Genomic DNA, 26502 nt, shown 5'->3' with positions numbered 1-26502 from the left:
TTGACTGTAAAATATTCTGACTCTCAGACTCCTGCAGTGCTTAATGCACAATCCTACCCACAATCCTACCCCGCTCCATGGTGCAGATCGAAGACAACACAGGAGACGGTATCTTTCAAATTTCTTGCAGCTTTTATTTGGCACATCTTAGTGAGTTTCTAGCAGTGGGTTGGTGTGAAAAACCAGATTTGGTGTCTAGACCTGTTCTTTATGTTTATCCTGCAGTGCTTAGCCTTGCCTTTACTTCTCTGCACATTATTAGAGCCTGCAGAAGGGGCAGTAATAGTTTCAGTAAGTATTGTAACACTGACAGTATATAATATATATGAAACATTTAAGGCTACAAATATCTTTTATGTATATATTTATAAAGAATTGCAAGCAGTTCACACACTAATATACAATCCTAGGGTGCCAGACAATGACTATGGGGCAGATTTACTTAGCTCGAGTGAAGGAATGGAATAAAAAATACTTCGAATTTCGAAGTATTTTTTTTGGCTACTTCGACCTTTGACTACGACTTCGAATCTAACGATTCGAACTAAAAAACGTTCGACTATTCGATAGTCGATGTACTGTCTCTTTAAAAAAAAAAGCTTCGACCCCCTACTTCGCCACCTAAGACTTACCGAGCATCAATGTTAGCCTATGGGGAAGGTCCCCATAGGCTTTCTAGGCAATTTCTGATTGAAGCAAAATCGTTCAATCGATGCATTAAAATCCTTCGAATCGCTCGATTCGATCGAATGAATATCGCTAAATACTTCGATATTCGAAGTTGAAGGATTTAACGTAGACGGTCTAATATCGAGGGTTAATTAACCCTCGATATTCGACCCTAATTAAATGTGCCCCCATAAATGAACTGGGTATCAGCAGTCCGCTAGTACGGTATTTGTGCTCTACATATGGTTATAAAAGCATTTTCTCCCCCTAACCTTTTTATTCTCTTTTTGACTAATCCAACGTGCAGTACATTTCTTGTCCTATAAATTTCAACATTTTAGGAGATAATGAAATCAAATTGTGTATTAAAGCGTTATTTTAAAGAGGCAACCGGGTAATAAAACAAGATTTAAAGGAGAAGGAAACCCTGTAGAAAAAACCTGCACCCCCCACCCCACATAGATACATTTTCTACAGGGTTTCCTTCTCCTTTAAGAAGAACCCCTCGTTTTCTCCAGTATTTGTAGATCATTTAGTGGTTTAGCTTTTGAGTATGATGCTACATTGATTCTATATCAGTGATGAAACATCTGTGCTACTTAAAGGAGAACTAAACCCTAAAAATGAATATGGCTAAACAGAGGGTAACCATCTTGGAAAGTGGCAAATAGGAGTTTATTTTGTATGTACTTTTGTGTTGTAGAACTGCTTGTATTTTCAATTGAAGATGCTCCAACAATACTATTTGCCCGCATTGTTTTTATGTTGACTAACGGAATAAAATGGAATATTGATAAGTGTACAGATGAGAAGTCTGCAGAGATGGATCTGAACCGCAATCTTGTAAATGTACAGCTTAAAGCCATTTATAAGGCACCCGCTACTTGTTTGTTACTGTAAATACATTCCGCATTTTAAGAATGTTAAAATATATATATAAATGTTACTATATGTAGTAGTTTCTATTCAAATTCCCCTATGTTCATGGACATGTTCTGCAATAACTGTGGTAATTTGAATTAAAAGCTGCAGTTTTAAACATGCTAAGTTGTCATTTTTGTGTGGTGTGTGTTAATGCTTCGTTATGAGGTTGTGTAACAAAATGACCCATGCATATTTTTGTTCATAGCACCTTTTATTCTATCAATATCATTTATTCTTCACTAGAACCTTGTGAACTGTACATTTGCTAATTATTGTATGCTTCTTGACAGATGGGAAGAAACAAGGAAGAGATCATTTCTTTTTGCCACCTTTTTTGGCTTTGCCTTTCTTGCCTTTTTCCTTGCCGATTTGCTTTTTGTTTTCTTGTAGCTTCCCAAACCTCTCCGCACCATCATACCTCTCCACCATGCCTGGAGCTAAACAGATACGGAAAAATGTTATGGTCTTTTTTTTTTACTAATGGAACTTCACAGCAGTAAAACTATATGTCTATATAAATCTCTCTATCATCTATCTATTTATATCTCTGTCTATTTATATCTATCTATACCACAGAATTTAATGCCGCATATCGTGATGCCATGCGTACTGTCCATATATATATAATATATGGTACCCTCAGGCACCTGCCACAGCCCAGCTTTATTTACATTTCATGACTATAATATAATATATCTGAGCTGCCTCTATATAACTATGAGAGTGGATTTCTCTATTGCATGAATAAAGAAAGAAAAACTTTGTGCATCTTCTTAGTGGCTTACTAGATGCAGGCACACTATGCTACTGATAATATATAAACCTGTGTTTTAATTGTCACTACTTTTATTATTCCCATGGCTAATAATTCGGGATATTGTTCATCAGCCTGTGTTTATTTGTTCATTGTCTCAAGTTGAGTTTTTTTTTGTACTGTGTTAGCCAATTAAAGCTATACTGTAAACTTTTTGTATAAACAGGAATTGTGTAAAGGTGTTCTCTCCATTGGCTAATGAAGATTGAACATTTTATAACATCCAGTTCCCTTTTTCAAAGCTGAATAAAGTGAGCTAATGGGCTGATTAAGTTGCTCTTCTTTTTTCTGAAGCCGCCCAATTGATCCTCACAAGGCAACTTTAAAAAAAAAAAGTGCCACCTATGTTTTCCCATTGGTGATTTGCTTTATTGCAAGTGGGAAAACATTTTGGGGAGATGTGTCATTAGGAAGGATCAGCCAGTGGCCACAAGGGGGGGGGTAATATCACTGAGCTCTTTTTTGCAAAGCGGGTAGTATTGACTAAGATGATCCATGTAATGGCTAAATTGGGCAGTTATCGTCACATTGTTATATTTTATTGCATTGCTGTATTGTGTACTTTTTTTCCCCCTCAGGCTGCACTCATATGGAAGACCTTTACAGTCTATTCCCAATTTTTCTTCCCCTGATTTTACGTTTTCCCGGATTTAGGTTTTTTTTTTTTTTTTTTTTTTCTCACAGTCCCTTCATGTTCTAATGCATTTCAAGGAGATTATTTCTGGGATTTTAAGATGATTTTTCTGCAGGTTTACTTATCCTTTAAGATTATAGTAACATATTAAAGGAGTTAACATTTAGTACATTGTAGAGAGTGATATTCTGAGACAATTTGCAGTTGCTTTTCATTTTTTATTAATGGTGGTTTTGTGTTATTTAGCTTTTTATTCAGCAGCTCTGCAAATTACTATTACAGCTATCTGGTTGATAAGGTCCAAATTACCCTAGCAACCATGCATGGATTTGAATAAAAGACTGGAATATGATTAGGAGAGGGCCTGAATAGAAAGATGAGTAATAACATTTAGCAATAACCAGACATTTGTAGCCTAAGGGTAGGGGCACACGGCGCGATTTCGCCGCGATTCTGCGCTGGGCGAGTTGTCGATGCGTTTTTTAAGCCGAAATAGCTTTGCTAACTTTGGCGCTGGCGTCAATGCAAATTGCAGCGAAATCGCTGCGCTAATTCACACGCGGCGATTCTTTTTCTACTGTCGCCCGGAAACGCCCAGCGAGGCAACTTCGGGCGACAATAGAAAACGAATCGCCGCGTGTGAATTAGCGCAGCGATTTCGCCGCGATTTGCATTGACGCCAGCGCCAAAGTTAACAAAGCTATTTCGGCTTAAAAAACGCAGCGACAACTCGCCCAGCGCAGAATCGCGGCGAAATCGCGCCGTGTGCCCCTACCCTAACAGAGCATTTGTTTTTAAATGGGGTTAGTGAAACCCATTTGAAAGCTAGGAGTCATAAGAAAAGGTAAAAGAAACTATAAAAAAATAATGAAGACCAGTTGAAAGGTTGCTTAGAACTACTGGCTATTCTATAACATACTAAATGTTAACTTAAAAAGTGAACCACCCCTTTAATAGAAAAGGTGAGTTTCTTACTTTGATGACGCTTGTTAATTCCTTCATTTCTCTGTTGTCTCAAGGGGGCAGGACACTTATTCAAATGAAAAAAGGGGGCGTGCCAGTACTGCGGCTTAACCCCAGGCTAGAGTCAATGTATTCAGTTTTTAAGTGTCCTGCTTACTAGGAGGATGGACATCCTGCAAGCTCCAAGCTTTCAAGCTTCAAGTAGACAGGGGTGCTACCACAATCAGGGATACCTGTTTCTGTTGCGTACACCCCCTCCGTGGGAGCCCCACTGGAGTCATTCCCTTGCCTCTAGGCTATACCAGACTCGGTTAGGCATACCTGCACTCCTTGAGGGAGAGCAGAGGGCCTTACAGTGCGGCTGCATGTGAGTACAAAGCATTACTTTCATCTCACCTTGGTTGCTCTCCCCCCTACCCTTCTAATCCTGCTCTGGCTGTTGTGCTGCGTAGGGTCCGTGCTGCCTTGTCTCCTAGGTCGACTGATGTGCCTCCCTCCCCCCCCCCTCTCTGGGGGACTTTCATCCTTCTAGGGTCGGTTTTTTTTTTTTTTTTTTCCCCCTTTACGCTGCTCAGGGGGTGTTTCTACTGGCTCCTCAATTCATTTGGGGCCATTGGCGCTTCGGCGCGCTTCCTCTGGAACGCATGGCAGGGAAAGGGGCGGAACCGCGTTCCAAGCCTCTCTTTCACGCCGCATATCGCGCCCTTTTGCTATGCGGCGGCCATTTTCTTGTGCTTCCATTCACCTGCGCACATTCCTCTTTTCTCTCCCTGTTTCTGCCTCAAAAGTGGCCGTTTTTGGAGCGCATCTCCTGGGCAGCGCTCTATAGTGATTGGGGAACAAGCTGCTTAACCCTTTGCAAGAATCATCACTCTTTAGTGCACACAGCCAGTGTTTTCAGCAGGTACCACAGGCACTGCTCATGGCAGAAGGTAAGTCTGGGGGACTATTCCCCAGGGCGGGGGGGGGCAGAGCACCAGCAACAGCAGGACAGATCACCTATTTTGCCTGCAAGAATTGCCAATCCAAAATACCAGGGGGGCAGGGGGATCCTCTCTGCAGATCTTGCTCCAAGGGTGCTGCTGTTGTACCTGTCTCAGGGGGCTCTAATTTTCCTCACACAGAACCGGGTCCCCCATCGGGAGATGACACTCCTCAAGACAGCGCAGCTGGGCCCTCTTCTGAACCCCCTGCTCCTCTGTGGGCTCTTCAACTCTCACAGTCTCTAGCCTCCCTTCAACATCTACCTGCCATTGCAGATAATTTGGGGAAAGCCTTATCCAGACTGGGCCACAGATCCAGCGCAAAACGCAAGAGACCAGAGCCTTCCAAAGCACACACTGGGACCCATACTCCCTCTGATGGTTCAACCGCAGGTGGGGATTCCTCTCATTCAGAGGGTGAACTCCTCCCCTCCGAACTGTCGTCGGAGGATGAAGAGGAACTTGAAGAGGAGGCTAAGGGCCATGAGGTTCAACACGATATTGAACATATCATCAAGGGTGTGTCTGATGTGTTGAAGGTTTCTCAGTCAAAGGAACAAGCTCAATCCTCCAGCTTGTTCAAAAGACAACACAAATCCTCCATCTGTTTTCCATCCCACGATCAGCTCCTAGCTATCATACAAGAAGAGTGGAATTATCCTGAACGAAAATTTCAAGCCACTCGCAAGTTCTCCAAATCCTACCCTTTTCCTAAGGAATTGGTTGACAAGTGGTCTATGCCTCCCACAGTTGATGCCCCTGTTTTTCGTTTGTCAAAATCAACTACACTTCCAGTCACAGACGCGGCGGCATTCAAAGACCCATCTGACCGACGTCTTGAAGGTTTTCTAAAAGCCGTTTACTCCTCGGCCGGTTCTACCCTTCGCCCAGTCCTGGCATCGGCCTGGGTAGCCAGAGCCATTCAAGCATGGGCCGACTCTCTCCTTACTGATATCCAGGAGGGTGTTCCCAGAGTGGACCTAGTCTCGTCTGTTCAATCTATCTCTGAGGCATCGGCCTATCTTTCCGAAACCACTCTAGACACCGCACAGATCACCGCACGGACTTCAGCTCTATCAGTAGCCGCTAGGCGAACTCTCTGGTTAAAAAATTGGTCTGCTGACCTCAGCTCTAAGAAGTCCCTAACTTCTATTCCCTTCAAGGGACAGAGACTTTTCTGTGAGGAACTCGAGAAAATTATTTCCCAAGCCACTGGGGGAAAGAGCACGTTCCTTCCACAAGCTAAGAATAGACCTACTCAGTCCTTTCGTCAAAGGAAATTTTTTCGTGGCCAATCTGGACGATCTTCAAGAAGATACAGTCCGCCTCGACGCTCCAACTTTCGCTCCAAACCTTCTGATAAGGGACGCCCAACTTGGAAAAATTCTAAATTCCAGAACAAGTCTTCCTCCGACAAGCCAGTTTCAGGCTGACGGGCCATCCCCTCCGGAACCGCAGCAGTCCTTGGGGGGAAGACTTCTGCAATTCCGGGAGGTGTGGAGTCGACACTCCTCAGACGCCTGGGTCAACGAGATCATCACAGAGGGTTATCATCTCGATTTTTCGTCCCTTCCCCCACGAAAATTCCTCATGTCCAGCATTCCAACCAGTCCCTCCAAGGGCCGGGCCTTCCTGGATTGCATCTCCAAGATGGAACAAAGTGGGGTCATTGTACCGGTGCCCCCGTCAGAGACTTTCTCCGGTTTCTACTCCAACCTCTTTCTAGTCCCCAAGAAAGACGGGTCCTTCCGGCCGGTACTAGACCTGAAGTTCCTCAACAAGTACATTCGCTCGGTTCATTTCAAAATGGAAACCCTGCGATCAGTCATTCGGGGCATGGAGTCGAAGGAATTTCTGATGTCCCTCGACATCAAGGATGCTTACCTTCACGTTCCTATTTGGCCTCCTCATCATCGGTTTCTGAGGTTCGCCTTCAAGAATCATCACTTCCAGTTTGTGGCGCTCCCCTTCGGTCTCACGTCAGCCCCCAGAGTGTTCACCAAACTCATGGCGGTGACGGCCGCAGCGTTGCGCCTTCAGGGGATCTCGGTGACCCCTTATCTGGACGACCTGCTCCTCAAGGCCAGCACAGCGGAGAGGAGCAAGGAGAATCTCCGACGAGCAATTGTCCTTCTACAGGAGTTTGGTTGGACCATCAACTGGAAGAAATCCAACCTCCTGCCCAGTCACCAGATGACCTTCCTGGGTCTCGAGTTCAATACTCTCACACAACGTGTCCTTCTCCCCCTCGAGAAACAGGAGAAACTACACTCTCTGACCAGACTCCTACTGCATTCTCAGTCCCCCTCTGTCCACCTGGCCATGAAAGTCCTGGGTTCGATGGTGTCCACCATAGAGGCGGTGCCCTTTGCTCAACTTCACCTACGCCCACTTCAAGCCAACATTCTCACTGCCTGGAAGGGGGGATCTCTCCTTCAGAAGATGACTCTCCTGCCATCCACCAGGCTATCTCTCCAGTGGTGGCTCAAGCCCAGCAATCTCGCCAGGGGTCAATCCTGGGCGACGCCGGATTGGACGATCCTCACGACCGACGCCAGTCTTCTAGGGTGGGGCGCCACATTCGACTCCCTATCCGCACAAGGTCTATGGTCTCCCGCGGAGTCCAAACTCTCCATAAACGTCCTGGAACTCCGCGCTGTAAAGTTGGCGCTCCGGCACTGGTCCCCTCTTCTTCGGGCCAAATCGATCAGAGTCCAAAGCGACAACTCCACCACAGTCGCCTACATCAACCGCCAAGGAGGAACCCGCAGCAGAGCAGCGTTGGCGGAGGTTCAACAGATTCTGGGTTGGGCAGAATCGAATGCGGCAAGACTCTCAGCCATTCACATCCCGGGAGTCGACAACACACGAGCCGATTTTCTCAGCCGCAATGGGAACTTCACCCGGAAGCCATTGCGGACCTCGTTCATCGTTGGGGGCGTCCTCAAATCGACCTCATGGCCTCCAGGACCAACCGCAAAGTGAACACCTTCTTCGCTCGCTCACGGGATCCTCTCGCTGCCGGGGTGGATGCCATGACTCAACGTTGGCTATTCGACCTGGCCTACGTCTTCCCACCTCTTCCCATGCTCCCACGAGTGCTAAAGAAGATCAAGCGGTCTCCGGCCACTGTCATGGTCATCGCTCCCTTCTGGCCCAGAAGAACCTGGTTCTCGGATCTCCGGGACATGTCCGTAGCTCCGCCAGTTCGCTTAGCCCTCAGGACCGACCTACTCCGCCAGGGCCCCATCTACCACCACAACCCGGGCCTCTTCGTTTTGACGGGATGGCTATTGAGGCGGCCATCTGGAAACGACAGGGAATAGCGGAGGATGTCATTGCTACTATGCTGCAATCACGCAAGCCTACGTCCTCTAAAGCTTATCACAGAGTTTGGCGCAACTATTGGAATTGGTGCAACGAGACCGCCATTCCCATCACCGGCCCTTTTTCCTTCACTGACTGTAACGTCCCTAGAGTACTGTCCTTTCTTCAACGGGGGCTGCAGTTGGGCCTGAAACTCAGTTCTTTAAAGGTTCAAGTCTCAGCTCTTTCCGTATTGTTTCAACACCGTTTGGCTCTGGATGACTCCGTCCGCACCTTTCTCCAAGGCGTAGCGCACATCAGTCCTCCCTTCCGTCCACCGGTTCCCGGCTGGGACCTGAATACTGTTTTGGACGCTCTGTTGGATCCCCCCTTCGAGCCTCTCGGGACTGTTCCTGAACAATGGCTTACCTGGAAAGTTGTCTTCCTTGTGGCAATCTCATCTACTCGGAGAGTCTCTGAGCTCAGCGCCTTATCTTGCGATCCTGCCTTCCTTGTTTTTCACAAAGACAAAGCGGTGCTTCGCACCTTACCGTCCTTTCTGCCTAAGGTGGTGTCGTCCTTTCACATTAATCAGGAGATTGTATTGTCTTCGCTCTGCCCTGATCCCAAGAACGACAAGGAGCGTAGACTTCATGGTCTGGACGTTGTTCGAGCGCTGCGCTGGTATATTCAACGATCCAAGGATTTTCGACTGTCTCAAAATCTGTTCGTCCTGCCTTCCGGAGCCCGCAAAGGTCTGGCTGCTTCCAAGACTTCCATTGCTCGATGGTTACGGGAGACCATTCGTCAGGCTTACCTAGCCAAAGGTAAATCTCCGCCTGAGGGCGTCCGAGCCCATTCCACGAGGTCGGTTGGAGCCTCCTGGGCTTGGCGCAACTTGGCTTCCTTGGACCAGATCTGCAGAGCTGCTACCTGGTCCTCCGTTCACACCTTCACAAAATTTTACAAAATTGACACGTTTTCCTCTGCGGAAGCCGCTTTTGGCCGCAAGGTGTTGCACTCAGTAGTGCAATAATGTGTCTCTTTTTATCTCGCTCCCACCCTGCTGTTCTGGGGCTGCTTTGTTAAGTCCCCATAGTCCCTGTGTCCCCCTTGAGACAACAGAGAAAACAGGATTTTTGATACTCACCGTTAAATCTGTTTCTCTGTGGTCGATAGGGGGACACAGGGCTTCCCGCCCTATGCGAGTTTTGACCAGTTTGGTTTGGGTGGATTTTCTTCCTGAGTTATCTGTTCTGCCGTTAATATTCCTATGAGCATTCCTTAGTTCTTTTTGGTTAGCAGGTCTTTGGTACCAACTGAATACATTGGCTCTAGCCTGGGGTTAAGCCGCAGTACTGGCACGCCCCCTTTTTTCATTTGAATAAGTGTCCTGCCTCCTGGAGGGTGGAGCTTAACCCCATTGTCCCTGTGTCCCCCTATCGACCACAGAGAAACAGATTTAACGGTGAGTATCAAAAATCCTGTTTTCCTGTATCTTCTGCCGCTGTGCTTTCTCCTTCTCCAATCGATCTTCAATTATCACCTTCTCAAAGTCTTTACACTGAAAGAGACTGGAAGCTTTAAAAATTCTACTAAGGGAAATGAGACTGAAAATAAACATGGATTTTGGTATGAATACATGCTGTCAACACTTCTCAGTCCAAATGATTACATGATTTCTAGAACCCAATCTAGTTTTGGATTGTGCCATGCTAGAGTGTACAAGGAACAATGATTTATGCATAGGGGAAAAAAAACGTTCGTACTAAGGACCAGCATTGTACTGCAAATTTTAGAAGAAGAGAGGTCCATCACCACATGGTTACAAGTTTTGCAGAGAGAAAATATAGCATGATAATTGGGCCAGCTTGGCCATCAACATCAGTGGGGAGTTGCGGGGTCTAGTGGAGCTTTTTGTGTCTAATGCAGGGACACCAGCATGGATATTGACACAGGCCAGACGGATAACCATACCTTCCCACAAAGAGATGAAGATATTGCTGCTGAAATGTTACATAATGCAGAATTTAATTCCTCCACTCTCTTACATACCTTTGTGGCCATCTCCTGCAGAAGGGCGAGGTCATGTGCTCTGGAGGCCTTTAGAGAATTTAGCTCAGCCTGTTTTTCTTCTGTGTCTTTATCATACTTTTCCATCCAGTATTCAAGCTTCTGCTCCAGTTCCTAGTAGTGGTGTACACCAGTTATTAATATTATATATAGTTGATGTAACGGTTTCCTATGCAAGTGCTGCATAATGCAGAAATGCAGTAACTAAAGGATGACCAGCTGTTCCTTCAAAACCCACAGGAAAAGATCAGAATATATACAGAAGCCCTCGATGCCACATTTTTTTTATTTGGCTGACATTCCCCATTAGTTTGTGCTTTGTCTTCTCTCATCAATAGATTTGTTATGGAAAAAGATGAAGATAAAGATGGGGGCCGTGGATCCCACCAGAGTATCAGACCTCATTATCATAATTGGCTTATAAGCCATTACCAAAAAGGTGGTGTATTCCACTATCACCAAGGGGCAGATTTATCAAGGGTCAAATTGAGAACCCGAAATTAGAATTTTCCAGGTTTTTTTTAAAAAAATGTAATTTGATTTTTAAGATTTATCATACTCTGGCCCTTTAAGAACTCAAATTCACCACCTAAAACCTGCCAAATTGCTGTTTAAGGAGTAGTAATTATCTGTATTAATGACTAATCAGCCTTATACTGTGACATTTATATTCTATGTGTACTGTATATTGTGAGTTGATCCCTAAACTCAGTAAGTGACAGCAACACAGAGCATTGCAGTGAATCAGCAGAAAAGAAGATGGGGAGCTACTGGGGCATCTTTGGAGACACATATCTCTACTGCTAAAGGGCTGTGGTTGCCTTGGGCTGGTACAGAAGCTCAAAACATAATGTACAACATTTTTTAGTTATGATTTAGTTATCCTTTAGGTAATAGTGAAATCCCAGTCAGGTCATCAAGAGATTTAATATTTTATATTATTTAAAATGATTCTGATCAGAGCTGGGGTTAGGGATTGAGGGCAGCCACTCCTCCTCTTTCTTCAAAGATTCTTTGATATGTCACTTATTAGGATATAAGTCATAGATGCAAACTCTGTGTGTACCTGGGCCAATGGAATGGGGCTGGGTGCAGGCAAGGAGGATCGCTGATGTGAGCATAGGGGTTTATAATTGGCCTGCATTTTTTAGCCATACATTACTAGAAAAAAAATCTGCAGGATTAATGGATGTGATACAGAGTATGAGAAAAAGCTGTGTGCTAGTTAAGCAATTTATTTGAAAGGGACCTTATTTTGTAATCTCCACTGGGACAGGGACTAATGTACATGATGTATCATTTTTAAAGGGCTGGAGAATATGTGTGCTTTATATGAATAATAAGGTTTCTAAAGATTAGTTTTTAGCAGTGGCTTGTTTATCAGCTGAATTAGAGATGTGTGGGTCCACAAAAATACGCCCTGCACCTGACCCTAACCCAATCCCTCCCAAACATGACCCGGTCCACAACTTATTCATGAGTCAGAAGCCCTTCTTTGTATGGCACTGTAACTTTAATACAATTTGGCCTGCCAACATTGAATAAAGTGTAATTGTCCCACTGATTTATATCAACAAGTGCATGTCACTCACCTGTTGATGTTGCCTGAGAAAATTCTCAATCTCTATGTGCACTCTTATCTCCTCATCCACTTTTTCCTTGACCCTCTGTAAAATAAATTAAGTTAGAGCAGGATAACAAAATAACTTGACTGTGCTGTCATGCCGTTGGTTATTCAATCTGTCTCTTTAGACAATATTATAAAGAATGTATAAACTAGGGGCAATGGGGGTGCAAATGCATTCAATTCCTGTCAACAAATCTGCCCACGCTGATTTGAGAAGCGAAAGTGAGTATCAGCTGTTGGCAATTGTTAGTCTTGGAAACAAGCAGGAATTGTATTATGTCAAGAACTATACTTTAGAAGAACAACAATATATAAACATTCATCACACCTAAAATTCACTTCTGCAACAATTATTTATTGAGCCATGCCCCTGTTCTCCACAAGAACCTGTGTGGTGCCAGCAAAAAAAAAAAAGCCTATTAATATCAGCAATTGTTTCCCACAAAGAATTTGTATTTACATTTTATGGTCTTTTTCTAACTCATTAGAAGGTAAATACCATAACAAGAATATTTGCAAAGTCAGCATTTAAGAAGAGGCCAATCATGTAGAGTGACCTTTAGGATCATAATGGATACAGAATTTTATCTTTCTGAAGTTTTGGGGAGACCTTTAATCTCAACTTGTACAATGATAAATGCCAATACGTATAATGTCTTTTAAAGTGCACACATTCATCACATGGTGAAATAATACTATCATACCAGTAGTGGAATGCTCCAAAATGACAAACGGATGTAAAATCACCATTTACCTGCACTTAACACTAAAATCCTACTTCTATCTGCTATGTTGCATTAGGTGCAAGGTACTTTGGACTCAACAACTGCCCTGCAAAGGTGTTCTAGCTAAAGGTAACCCCTTTTTGCTTTTCACCTACACAAGTATCTGACTTGGACTTAATGAAGTTTTGTTCCACTTCAGAACTGATGCAATGTACACCTCCATTTTTACAATTCAACCATGGCCACTACTTGTGTGCAATTTACCAAAGCTGATGCCAATTTACATATTGAGTGTGAATTTTGGACACTTGATTCTAAGTAAGCCATAGAGTTTGTATGCAGTGCTGTTTTGTGGTTTCTGGACTCTTGCTAACCTGAAGCTCAGTCTGAAGCTCTGCCTCTGCAATGCCGCACTTTCTTTGAGTCTGGGAGATCATCAGGTCTGTGTCTTTCTTGACATACTTGCCTTCTATGCTAGTTTTGGCTTTCATTTCTTGCACTTGATCCTTCAGGTGAGCAATAAGTTCACTGCGGCTCTAAGGAAAGAAGTTATTCTTATAATATAAAATCTTGGAAAAACGAGTTTCATATATAAAAAAATGCTATGAATTGTTCAGTGGGAAAAAAGGCAAGCAATTACTTCAGTTTCAGATGACACAAGAAAAGCAGACTATATTGGGCATTGGAAATTACAAAATATTAGAGGGCCATGAAACAACACCTACAGAACATGACACAAAACCTTAGTACTAGTACAATGAAATGTAGAACTTCTGATATTAGAATTTGTGCCCTTGGCATCATACCTGCATTTCCAGTTCTTTCTCCTGTTTGACTTCCTGTATTTGCTTCTGGAGTGATTTGATTTTCTTTCTCCCATTTTCTTCTCTGGAGAAAATGCAAACAGAGATAATTATAATGAGCATCAATACCCTAAAAAATCTTACAGTTTATGGTAGGGGCTGCTCGGTTAGAGGAGACTACCTTCACGCTTGCTGGCATTGCCCTATTGTTTCAGCCCTCTGGAATGAAGTTTATCAAATGGCCTCTTAGATTATTGGGGTAACCATTGAACCTACTATTTAATCATTCAAGACATTGCAAGGGCTGCACCCCTCCTCTAGAAAGCTCTCCCGAGGTCTGTCCGACTTTCTCTCAACCTTTCTGCTTTCAAAAGATCTCTTAAAACGCACTTATTTCGAGACGCCTACTCTCACTCTGCTTAACTACCAAATGCAATACCACATACAGTACTACATCTCTCACCCACTTAATTCTGATCTTGCCCACTCCCACACCTTCTGTCTTATTCCCTTCCCTTTAGATTGTAACAGGGGCTTCCTCACCTTTTGTACCAGTATTGGTTGTAATATATGTAACTCCATATGTTCTATGTATGTAATTCATGTGATTTAGTTGTATAAACACATTTACTTTACAGCGCTGCAAAATATGTTGACACTATATAAATAAATGATGCCTATGACTACGTATCGCTTAGATACGAAACGCGTCAGGATGCAATGGTTTTAATGTATTTTGAAATAAAGCAATAACTTTTACTCACTACAAGAGGTTTCCGGAGTGCTTGCTGACTTCTTCCTAAACTATATAAATAAATGTTAATAATAATAAAATCAGCTTTATTATCCTTACCCTATCCTAAACTTGCTTTACGGCCACGCAAACATGTTTCTCAAATCCTGGCAGTTTCCCGCTGGGTCATTGCTTTACATTATTATTATTATTATTATTATTAACATGTATTTATATAGCGCCAACATATTGCGTAGCACTGTAAAGTAAATGTGATTATACAACTACATCACACAAATTACATATATAGAATATATGGAGTAACAAACATCACAATCAATACAGGTACAAAAAGGTGAGGAAGGCACTATGCATAGGCATACAGTCTAAAGGGAAGGGAGTAATACACAAGGTGTGGGAGTGGGCAAGATCGAAGTAAGTGGGTGAGAAATGTGGTATTGTATGTGGTGTTGCGTTTGGTAGTTAAGCAGAGTGAGGGTAGGCTTCTCGAAAGAAGTGCGTTTTCAGAGATTTTTTGAAAGCAGAAAGGTTGGGAGAAAGTCGGACAGACCGTGGGAGAGCGTTCCAGAGGAGGGGTGCAGCCCTTGCAAAGTCTTGAATGCGAGCATGTGAGGAGGTAATGAGAGAAGAGTTGAGTAGCAGGTCAGTAGAGGAGCGTAGTAAGCGAGTGGGTGAGTATATAGAGATGAGTTCAGAGATGTAGGGTGTAGCAGAGTTGTGAAGTGCTTTGAAAGTCAGTGTCATTAATTTGAATTTGATTCTGAAAGGTAACGGAAGCCAGTGCAGGGATTAACAGAATGGCGAGGCAGAGGAGGAGCGGTGGCTGAGGTGTATGAGCCTCGGAGCAGTGTTCATTATGGACTGGAGAGGTGACAGTCTCTGGAGGGGGAGGCCAATTAAAAGAGAGTTACAGTAGTTTAGACGCGATATGATGAGAGAGTGAATAAGAATTTTGGCAGCGTCTTGGGTGATAAATGATCGTATTTTGGATATGTTCCTTAGGTGGAAGTGACATGATTTAATAAGTGACTTGATATGAGGAGTGAATGACAGGGCAGAATCTAGGATAACCCCAAGGCACCAGGCCTGGGGAGAGGGGGTGATAGTGGAATTGTTAACTATGATGGATACTTCGGGGATGCTACTGGTGTTAGTTGGAGGAAAGAACCATTTCAGTTGGCAAGCCCCCTTCTTTTCTGTCACATTGGTCATTGATAGGCTTAAATGTATTCAATCTATGCATTACCTTTCAGCCCTCCTAGATGATAAACTAGACCTCCATACTGGCATTTGGTCACCATGAGATCATGTTTCCTTGTCAATAAACTGTAGCAGCTGAAATGCCCATAATAAGATTGTGATCTAGATATGCCTTGCATTGTTACACTATTATGTCGTTTTTGTTCTCTTTTTCTTTGTTTTTTTTTTTAATTTGGTTTATTTTGTTTACCCATTGTATGATGTAACCAGTACTTTCTATACATGGAGCTTTTTTTTCTAATTTTCTTTATATACAACCTCTGGAACTCCCTACTCCACTATATGCTGTTTTCTTTTGTATGTAATAATAAATTGCTAGTTATAAAAAACTATTTTTTATGGTTAAAGCCATGCTTACACTTTGTACCCCTATGAATAATTTCATGGCAAATGTATCCAGCCCTTGGGAAAGGGAGATGTAGTTGTACTTTGGTGCCTGCAATTACTTATTTAAACAATACTTCTACCAACATCAAAATGCTTCATAGACTTTATTCCATTTTTTTTTTTTTTTGCAGCTGGTGAACTGGAATTTTCAAGCAATTGCCAGCTCACCAGGTTTGTTGTTGTCTCCTCAGTAATTCCATTATAAACAACTAAACTGGCACTACCCAATCGGCACCTGCTAAATACGAAATAGCTGACTTTGTTAGCGCTTTCTCTGCTCTTATTGAAGCCCCACAACATGTTCATGTTCCTATCAGTACTATGCTCTTCAATGCCAGGAGAAGTCAACTTTAAAAGGGACACAGAGTGCAGTTTTCAGCCGGCTGTTGAGTGCCCAGTAGTGTTGTGGTTTGCTCCTGCCAGCATTGTAGTGAATTTTATTCAAATGGAAAAACTGAAAGTACTTGAAAAGGAGGCACCTGGAGAAAGAGCAACAGGTACTAATGGCAGCAAGTGCAAGATTGGGGTTGTACTTAGGGACAGGGTTAATGGCTGCAATACAATAATGAATTAATTACAGGAGCACACATGCCCTCTGCATACCTATAAAAACTAACATAGATGGTAAGGAGTGTAAGTCATTGGGAAAGGCAGGGGGACTGGATGTCAGTCAAGAGAGGAGTGGAAAATAGGGAAAGGGCATAAGATAGAGAAGGGAAAATATCTAAACTATATAACTGTATATTTGGATCTGGAGGCAAGTAAGGTAATTGGGGTAATCCTGGGGCTACTGCCACCTGAGGCTTGAAGCAAGGTTCTCATCTTGCCTCATGGCAGGAGCAGCCCTGGAGGTAATTTGGAATAGGAGCTACATGGAAGAAAGGAATGCAGAATGGTACAATTTGGAAAGGGTAACCCAAAAAGACATAATGGTAAAAGAAGAAAAATACATTGGACAAGGAGAAGAAAAGGAGATTTTGTATACTCACCGTTAAATCTTTTTCTCTTTCGTCACTTGGGGGACACAGGGACAGTGGGGTATAGCTGGTACATCCAGGAGGGCAGGACACAACAGTAGGAAAAACTAGCCCCTCCTCTACTGGCTATACCCCCAGCAGGCGGAGCTTAGAACAGTTTGTTCAAAGTCAACAGGTAAAATTTTATAAACTGTAAAACAACTGTTAAAAAAAAGATTTTCTCTAAGTCATCTTGGGGGACACAGGGACAGTGGGGACATACCAAAGCTGTCCCCTAATTCCTCCGGGTGGGAGAGTGAGGCCTAGGTGGAAGTAACCACTGCGGCCTGAAGCACCTTTCTGCCAAAACGAGTGTCAGAAGCCGCAAAGGTATCAAAATGGTAGAATTTTGAAAAGGAGTGGACAGAGGTCCAAGTAGCTGCCTTGCACAGCTGTTCTGCTGATGCTTGGTTCCTGAACGCCCAGGACTTGCTCAATCCCCTAGTAGAGTGAGCTGTGATCCTGGCTGGTGGCGTTTTGCCACGTGCCACGTAGGCTCGTTGAATCACTTGTCTTATCCAGCGTGAGATGGACGATTTTGTGGCCGCCCCTCCTTGGTGGGGGCCTGAAGGGATGACAAGTAAAGAGTCCACCTTGCGAATGTCACGGACTCTGTGAAGGTAGAACTTTACGGCTCTAACAGGATCCAGGGTGTGTAATGCCTTCTCCTTAGGATTGGAAGGAGATGGGCAGAAGGTTGGTATTGTGATCTCCTGGTTCAGGTGAAATTCAGATACTACCTTAGGCAAAAATGATGGAATAGTGCGTAGGACCGCCCTATCATGGTGAAAAACGAGGAAGGGCGGTTTGCATGACAGTGCGCTGAGTTCTGAAACACGTCTTGCAGAGGCAATTGCCAGAAGAAAAACAGTTTTCCAGGTAAGCCAGAGAAGTGGTACAGATCCTAATGGTTCGAAAGGAGGGTCTTGAAGTGCTCGTAGGACTAGGGTGAGGTCCCATAAGGAAGGTGGTGAATGAACTGGAGGAGCCAGATGTGTTACTCCTTGCATGAAAGTCTTGACATCAGGCAACAGAGCAATTCGCTTCTGAAAAAGGACGGATAGAGCAGAGACTTGAGACTTAAGAGAGCCAAGGGATAGACCCATGGAAAGGCCCTCTTGCAGGAACTCCAGAATGTTAGGAATGGAGAATCGTTTGAACTGCGTCTTTTGACGAATGCACCACTGGTGGTAGGTGGCCCAAACTCTATAATAAGTCTTTGCCGATACCGGCTTTCTGGCTGCGCACATAGTACTAGCTACTGCCTTTGAAAACCCTTTTTCGGTTAGGATCATGGTTTCAAAAGCCACGCCGTCAAATTTAGAATTGCTGGGTTTGGGTGACGGATCGGTCCTTGAGTTAGAAGGTCCGGGTCTTGCGGCAGGGTCCAAGGTTCTGCTACAGACATGTTGAGAAGATCCGTGTACCAGGAACGCCGAGGCCATCTTGGTGCTATGAGGATGAGAGTGGTCTTCTCTTGCTGAAGTTTCCTGAGAGTCCTGGGTACGAGAGGCAGGGGTGGAAAGGCATAGGCCAGATGGAATTGCCACCTGGCTGTTAGAGCGTCGGCTGTTATGGCCAGTGGATCCCTGTATCGAGCTAGAAATGCTGGGACCTTTCGATTGTGCCTGGTCGCCATGAGATCCACCTCTGGAGTGCCCCACCTCTTTGTTATCTTGAGGAAGATTTCGTCCTTCAATGACCACTCTCCTGGGTCTAGGGATTGTCTGCTTAGATAGTCCGCTTCCCAGTTTAGCAGTCCTGGTATGTAAATGGCCGACAGATGCGCCTGGTGAGCCTCGGCCCACTTGAAAATGAGATTGACTTCGTCTAGTGCTCCTCTGCTTCTTGTGCCCCCCTGGTGGTTGATATAAGCCACCGCTGTGGCATTGTATCTTTACAGCCTGACCTTGTAGAATTTGCTGCCAATGGATCAGGGCTAGACGGATTGCACGAATCTCGAGTAGGTTGATCTGCAGTTTCACCTCCCGTGAGTTCCACTGACCTTGAGCAGAGTGGCCTTCGAAAACCGCTCCCCAGCCGAATAGACTCGCGTCTGTCGTGAGGATGCGCCAAACTGGTTCTCCCATGGGTTTTCCCAAGGACAGATGGGTGTTGTCCAACCACCAAAGGAGAGATGCTCTTGTTTTGCAGGAGAGTCGGATCTCCTGAATATTCCACACCCTCAGAATATTCCACTGGAGCTCCCGTAGATGAAATTGGGCGAAGGGTACAGCTTCTATAGTGGACACCATGACCCCTAACACCCTCATGCAGAACTTGACTGAGTGTTGAGGTCTCTGGAGAAGCGACCTTACCAAGGCTTGAAGATGACTGACCTTCTCCTGAGGGAGGTAAATCCTCTGTGTTTGCGTATTGAATTGCATGCCGAGGAAGATCATAGATTGACTGGGCGCTAGAGAAGATTTCTCTAGGTTTAGAACCCAGCCTAGTTGCTGGAGCTTGTCCATGGATATCTGGAGAGATCTCTGGGCTTCCAAAAAGGAGGATGCCTTGATTAGCAGGTCGTCCAGGTAGGGTGTGATGGAAACTCCGGCATTGCGAATCACTGCTGTTGCTGCCACCATGATTTTGGTAAAGACCCTTGGGGCAGACATTAGACCGAAGGGAAGGCTTGTGAACTGGTAGTGGCAGTTTTGGAACGCAAATCTCAAATATCTCTGATGCAGAGGGAAAATGGGAACATGAAGGTAGGCATCCTTTATGTCTAGAGAAATCAGAAATTGTCCCGGAGACATCGCCGCAATGACTGATTTGAGAGATTCCATCTTGAATCTTCGATGACGAAGAAATTTGTTTAGTTCCTTGAGATCTAAAATGGGCCTTACCGATCCATCTTTCTTGGGTACTACAAAAAGGTTTGAATAGTAGCCCTTGAAAAGGTCTGTGACCGGTACAGGAACGATCACCTGCGCTCTTAGAAGGCTTGAGATTGCTCCTAGGAAAGCTGTCTTTTTGTTTGGGTCCTGTGGCAGTCTGGACATAAAGAAATGATGAGGGGGAGTTGAGGAAAATTCCAGGTGGTAACCTCGGGTTACTACCTCGTGAATCCAAGAGTCTTGAATGAATGTGGTCCATACTTCGGCGAAACTGCCGAGCCTGCCCCCTATCGGTCCTGTGACTGCTGTAGTGCGGACGCAGTCATGCCGAGGCAGTTTTGTCTCCAGCCTTGGGAGTGTGCTTCTTGCTCTGCCAGGGAGGTCTCTGCTTACTAACATAACGTCCTCGGTTCGTAAAGGACTGTCGAGGTGGTGATGATCTCGTGTGCTTGGTTTGGGAGCCACGAAAAAATTTTCCTTTGCGGAATGAGGGACGAGCTTTAGGCTGAGGCAGAAGGGTACTCTTGCCCCCTGTCGCTTATCCAGGTCAGGTCCGAACAGAAGCTTGCCTTTAAAGGGAATGGAGGTTAAAGACTTCTTGGAGGAAACGTCTGCTGACCACAGTTTCATCCAAAGAGATCTGCGAGCTGCCACAGAAAGTGCCGATGATCTGCTGATGACCTGAAGAGCATCGAGTGAAGCCTCACACATGTAATTATTTGCTTCCTTGATCTGGGAAACACATTGAGAGAGTTCATGGCGGGGTGCCCCGGAATCAATAGCGGTGAGTAGGGCGTCTGACCAGGACTGGATCGCCCTGCTGACCCAAGCCATGGCCAGGACAGGTCGTAGAGAGGTGCCAGAGGCTGAGAACAAAGAGCGTAGAAGGCTCTCTAGCTTCTTATCCATAGAATCCCTGAAAGACGAGGCATCTGGGACGGGGAGAGCGGTATTCTTAGAGAGCCGGGAAACCGGCGGATCCACTGGAGGTGGCATAGACCACTTTTCTGTAAGCTCCTTAGGGAATGGATAGAGCTTCTGAAATTTTCTATTGTTTGAAAACGTCTCTCTGGAGTATCCCATTCCTGTTGTATGATCTGATCAAGTTGAGAATGAGACGGGAAAACAGGTGAAGTCTTACTATGACGTTTGAACAGGCTCTTAGCCGTGTCAGATGATGTCCCTGGGTCAAGTACCGATGTAATTAAGGCATACACCGACTCAGAAGAATGTTTGTGTGATTCGTCACCCTCCTTGTCTGAGTCAGATGAAAGCTCACCTTCAGAGCGATCAAAGTCGTCTCCGGAGTCCAGTAGGGATGGTGAAAAACATCTAGGAGGGGAGTCGCTCTCTTCCTCGAATGGAGAAGGAGCCCTGCGTTTAGAAACTCTCCCTTTAGGTTTGTCAAGATGAGAAAGTAGTTTGTCTAGTGACTGGGCTAGCTTTGGTATTCCAGAAGCTAATTGTGATGCCCACTCTGGAGTGGCAGGTTGCTTGGTCGGTGGAGAATCTCTGTGCAGAGAAGATGATTCCCCCTGGCATTCTTGTGCTTCCTGGGGAGGAGCAGGTTCAGGATCAGGCTCAGGTGGTTTGCACTTACTGCATAGGGGCTCTTTGTGCCCAGGGGGCAAACGTTTGCGGCACGTGGCACAAGCTAAATATCTAACTTGGGCAGCAGGTGCCCCCTTGGAAAAAAGCCTGTCAACAGATCCCTCAGACATGATATATAGTAATGCAGATCAGCATATATATATATATATATATAGACTATGTAATATATATTAATATATATATAATTGTCTTAGCTCGACTGTGCTGTGAGGGGCCAGCAGAGGAGGGTGTCCTTAGGAAAAAAACGCTGCTGCAACTTCTCCTAACACTTGGGGAGTCCCCTGTGAGTAGGTGCCCCCTGCAGAGAGCTCTCCCCTGAACGCAGGGAACCTAGCCCCGCAGTAACTCTAAATATCCTCCAGAACGGGAGCTAGTGTCTGCGTTACTGTGCGCAGTATGGCTCCGGTGTGGAAACCAAGATGGCGGCCGCGATTGAGGGAGCGCGCTACATCGCGCGAGAACTGGGGCGAAAAGGCGCCAAAGGCTGGCGCGGTCTAGTCTTAACAACAGCGCAGTTCGTTATAAGGGAATTCCCCCTGGGCCGCAGACAACCGCGTTATATGTCTCCTTCCCGTGCCCCCTACAACTGCTGCCAGGTATGAGCAGCACCTCCCCTCTGCACTCGAAACTGCTTTCCCTGTGGTAATACAGCAAGGGATTACCCCAATACTGTGAGAACACACTTGGAGGGGGAGGGAGAAAATGCAGGCAGTGTCACACACTCTGCTGCCTGGGGGCAGGGAATGGCCCCTTAGATACAGACCTCGCTCCTAAAAGGCAGGGAGAGGGGATATGAGAGGAGAGAAGGACAGCTCAATACTTACAGAGTCCTGTAACCTTCTCCTCTGTCCTCCGGCCAGTCAGTTTCCACCTAAGGGGGGAAACCAGCATTAGACTGGGTGGTCTTGAATGATTTAGGACCCCGGAGTCAGGTCCCACGTTGGGGAATGCCTATGTGTAACCTCTGCTCAGTGTAGAGGGTCTGGGCATTCCCTGGTGTCAAGCAACTGACAAAAATTAAAATAATAAAGAGAGTAAAAATTAAACGTCCTATCCTCCTGAGGACACAACAAAAACTGTTCTAAGCTCCGCCTGCTGGGGGTATAGCCAGTAGAGGAGGGGCTAGTTTTTCCTACTGTTGTGTCCCGCCCTCCTGGATGTACCAGCTATACCCCACTGTCCCTGTGTCCCCCAAGATGACTTAGAGAAAACTTATGTGAAAGAATGACAAAGTACATGTGGAAGATACAAAGTAGAAGGCAGAGTAGAGAATAGCATTAGAAGAGGAAAAAAAGCATAAGGAGGGGATGTGCAGAATACATGCAAGTATAAGGAAACTGTATATCATTCTTGACCCCCTTGAGTCCTCTTGGGTTCATGGATACTGAAGTCATATGATACTACTAGGAAGTATGAACGAAAATATAACTATAGCACATGCTAATTGCAAGATAGTCTAATAAAAAATACTAAATTAATAAACATCCCTGTGAGTTCAGACTTTGCATGCGTGAGATTGTCAGACAGTGGCGGGTATTGCATGTTACACTGTGGCACCTCCTGGTAAGTCTGGCTGGGTAGAATGATGAAAGAATATGTTTGATTTGTTACGGTTACTAAATTATGACCTTATTTTGTGCTTAATTTTTAAATATTTAGCATTTGTCATTATTCCTATATTCACTGTTAAGAAATTCCACATCTTGTCTGCCCAGGCCTATTCCTATCTCCAACAAAAAAAAAAAAAACACAATTCCACCTGCTTGCTGCTTCTGATGGAAGGCATGCCCATTTTAATGAAGTGAATGGTGGCCTTTCAATCAATCAAATGTTACAATTTCCACAGATTTACCTGGTTATGACATTATAAAAGTTAGCCTTTCTTTCCTTTTCATTGGCAACAGCTTGCTGGAGGCTGTGAAATGATCCTGATGATTCCAACTCAGTTAACATCTCTGCAATGACATCTGCTGCAAACTGCCTATTAGAACAAAGAAAAGAGAGAAGGCACAATATAATCTATTTGCAGTAATTCTAGGTACATTACTGACATCCCACTCCCAAAAAATGGTCATGCAATTAAACAAAATTACAGCCTAATTTTGCTAATTGATAACTCAGATTATCAATTTATCATCATTCTCCTCTAATACAATGTATGGCATTCTATGGGACTTCTACTGGAGAACAGGGAGAATATTATCCCCTATATGTCCAAGCAATCACTACAAATATTCCAATGTTTTTGCCAGATAAATGTTTTTCTTGCATCTGACATGGGTACATAAATTCATGCTGCATGGACTCTGTGTTTAGTTGTCTGTATATTGGCCTAGCCAAAGAAGTGCCTGAATACTGAGCAAGCAGCACATCATTATGTTAATAAAAGTGATTAGTCACTATTACAAGTATATACAAAGGGAAGCATCTACCTCACCTGTCAGCCTGGACCTTCTTCAGATTATCAGCAGTTAGAGGGCTCTGTCTCACTGCCCGAGTAAACTGCTCATTGCTTAGTTTTAGATTCATACTAGTTTCTTCCACCTGCTTTGTCAGATTCAACAATCTACTGGACAGGGGAGCAGAGGTTGATCGAACTTCTACTTGTTTTCCCATGAGGTCTTCAAATTGCCCTTCCAGTTGTCTTTGTGTTTTTAGAATCTTTCCAATTTCATTTCCAACTATCTAACATGAGATACAAGACATTATTACAGATAAACAGACTTATCTTAGAGAAAGGCAAAAATACCCAACCAACTATTTATGGTCACTAACATCACTGCGGCCATGGTAAGAGACAGGCATGATGTATCCAAGAACGGAGAGTTGATCTAGGCTGTCCTCCAGTACGGTGCACACCCGAAGCACATCCAGCATAGACAATGCCATCTTTTAAGGATTTTTCAGGACCTGCATGGTTTGGAGGTGTCAGAATTCAAAGCCTTTAGTTTGTAGCAACTACAAACAAACAATTGACAATGACTATGGGTTGCTGATTTTCATGTTCAGTTATTAATATGAAAAAAAAATTGTCTGCTTGAGGCCATGAAAAGGTCCCATGCAGGAGCCAAAACACTGGTGTAAGTTATGGAATAAAGCCGTTTGAGAAATATGGATATTTGGACCACCTTCATTCATTGTAAGTATAGTTTTTTTGGTTCTTGGCACCAGGCTTTAAAGGACCAGTAACATCAAATTTTTTTTTACAAAAATTCATTAGTAAACATCAAAAAATAAACACCAACACAAATTAAACTTTTAAATTGTAAAGCCTTTATTAAAAAATAACTTACTGAAACTCCACTTCCGTTCTTCTGGAGAAAAGGCGAAAGGGCGACCATCCGTTCTGCAGCAGTTGATTTCTCCTCCCTGGCTATCTCTCCCGGCCGCTCTGCTCTGCCGGCAAGATGGGGCAGCACTTCTAAGCGATACACATACATGTATCCTCCAGCCGACGTCGCCATTGCCTGCCAGTTGCTCCACACCACTTCACAGTATTGCTCCTCCGTCTCACGCTGACTTTTTTTTCCCCCGCACCTTGCAGCTTCTTGCCTTGCTTCTCAACAAGTTGTGCACACCCGTGTCAGTAGATGCTGTGCGCAGTGCTGTGTGCGATCGCACCATGACTAGTGCGTGTTGCAAGTTCCGACTCTTCAGAGGCAAATTCGCAGAAGGTACAGAGGTAGAAATGTCTTTGTACTGAAAGCGCAGTTCCCTCAGCACAACATAGCGCTCAATACAGTGCAGTTACACTAATGCGCTTTCATTTTCTTCCCGCACCCCCAGCCCCCGCACTGCGCTGCCCCCCTGGAGCAGTGTAGGCAGCGTGGGGAGAAGAAGGCAAAGTTGGCAATTAGCAACAAGGATTTTTCACTTCAGCGGGCAGACGAGCAAATGTCAGGGCGGCAGGTGCAGGGCATGACTGCAGCTCTTTCCTGGAGGCGGAGCCGGGCTGGTCGAGCGGCAAGGAAAGAAGCTGCAAGGTGCGGGGGAAAAAAAAGTCAGGGTGAGACGGAGGAGCAATACTGTGAAGTGGTGTGGAGCAACTGGCAGGCAATGGCGACGTCGGCTGGAGGATACATGTATGTGTATCGCTTAGAACTGCTGCCCCATCTTGCCGGCAGAGCAGAGCGGCCGGGAGAGATAGCCAGGGAGGAGAAATCAACTGCTGCAGAACGGATGGTCGCCCTTTCGCCTTTTCTCCAGAAGAACGGAAGTGGAGTTTCAGTAAGTTATTTTATAATAAAGGCTTTACAATTTAAAAGTTTAATTTGTGTTGGTGTTTATTTTTTGATGTTTACTAATGAATTTTTGTAAAAAAAAATTTGATGTTACTGGTCCTTTAAGGGAGTGCAGCTATATATTTGAAACTTGTATAATGTTAATTGGCTCAGCACCCACTGCAAGTTGCAACTGAAGATATATATATATATATATATATATATATATATATAAATAATTCTCTTTATCCTACTTGTATCCTCCATTTCTTGCCCTGGTTCCCGTAACAGTCCTGATATATATATATATATATATATATATATATATATATATATATATATATATATATATATATATATATATAGTGTTATAACCAATACAGTCAAGTAAATAAACATTTACTGTAGAACAAATATTATATAGCTGTATATTTACAGTCACGTACAATGTCATATATCAAACAGCTATATATAATGACAATACATATTTTCAGAACATTGATGTGCTAGTTACCTGACTTTCGGAACACCCAGTGTATACATACAGTTGCCATGAGGACCGTAGCCTGCTCGAGGGTCCTTGAATCCTATTCGTCTTCTTGCTGCCGGTTAAATATTTTTGGAATCGATATTTTAGTGTATTTCTCTCTCGGTTTTGGATTTAAAATTCATCCGCTTATTATTCACAGTTCATAGGCTTGAAATGTATTTGCATTGTATTGCTTTTTCCATACAGGCAGTAACATGGGCACAGGCCCGGACTGACAATCTGTTAATTCGGGCATTTGCCCAGACGGGCTGCTCTTTTCTTTTGTTTAACTGGGCCACTCTTGCACAGATCAGCTGTTTGTTTACCCATGCAGCCACCCCCCTCCCTCCTCTGTCTGGACTGA

The 26502-nt window shown here is 44.3% G+C and overlaps 1 pseudogene; it reads right to left on the bottom strand.

Moving 5' to 3' along the window:
- Positions 1-1785: 1785 nt before the first annotated feature.
- Positions 1786-26209, bottom strand: LOC121393782 (annotated as a pseudogene).
- Between the last annotated feature and the right edge of the window lie 293 nt (positions 26210-26502).

The sequence above is a fragment of the Xenopus laevis genome, chromosome 5L, assembly GCF_017654675.1.
Source record: "Xenopus laevis strain J_2021 chromosome 5L, Xenopus_laevis_v10.1, whole genome shotgun sequence".
Taxonomy (NCBI): domain Eukaryota; kingdom Metazoa; phylum Chordata; class Amphibia; order Anura; family Pipidae; genus Xenopus; species Xenopus laevis.
This window is presented reverse-complemented; position numbering and strand designations above follow the sequence as displayed.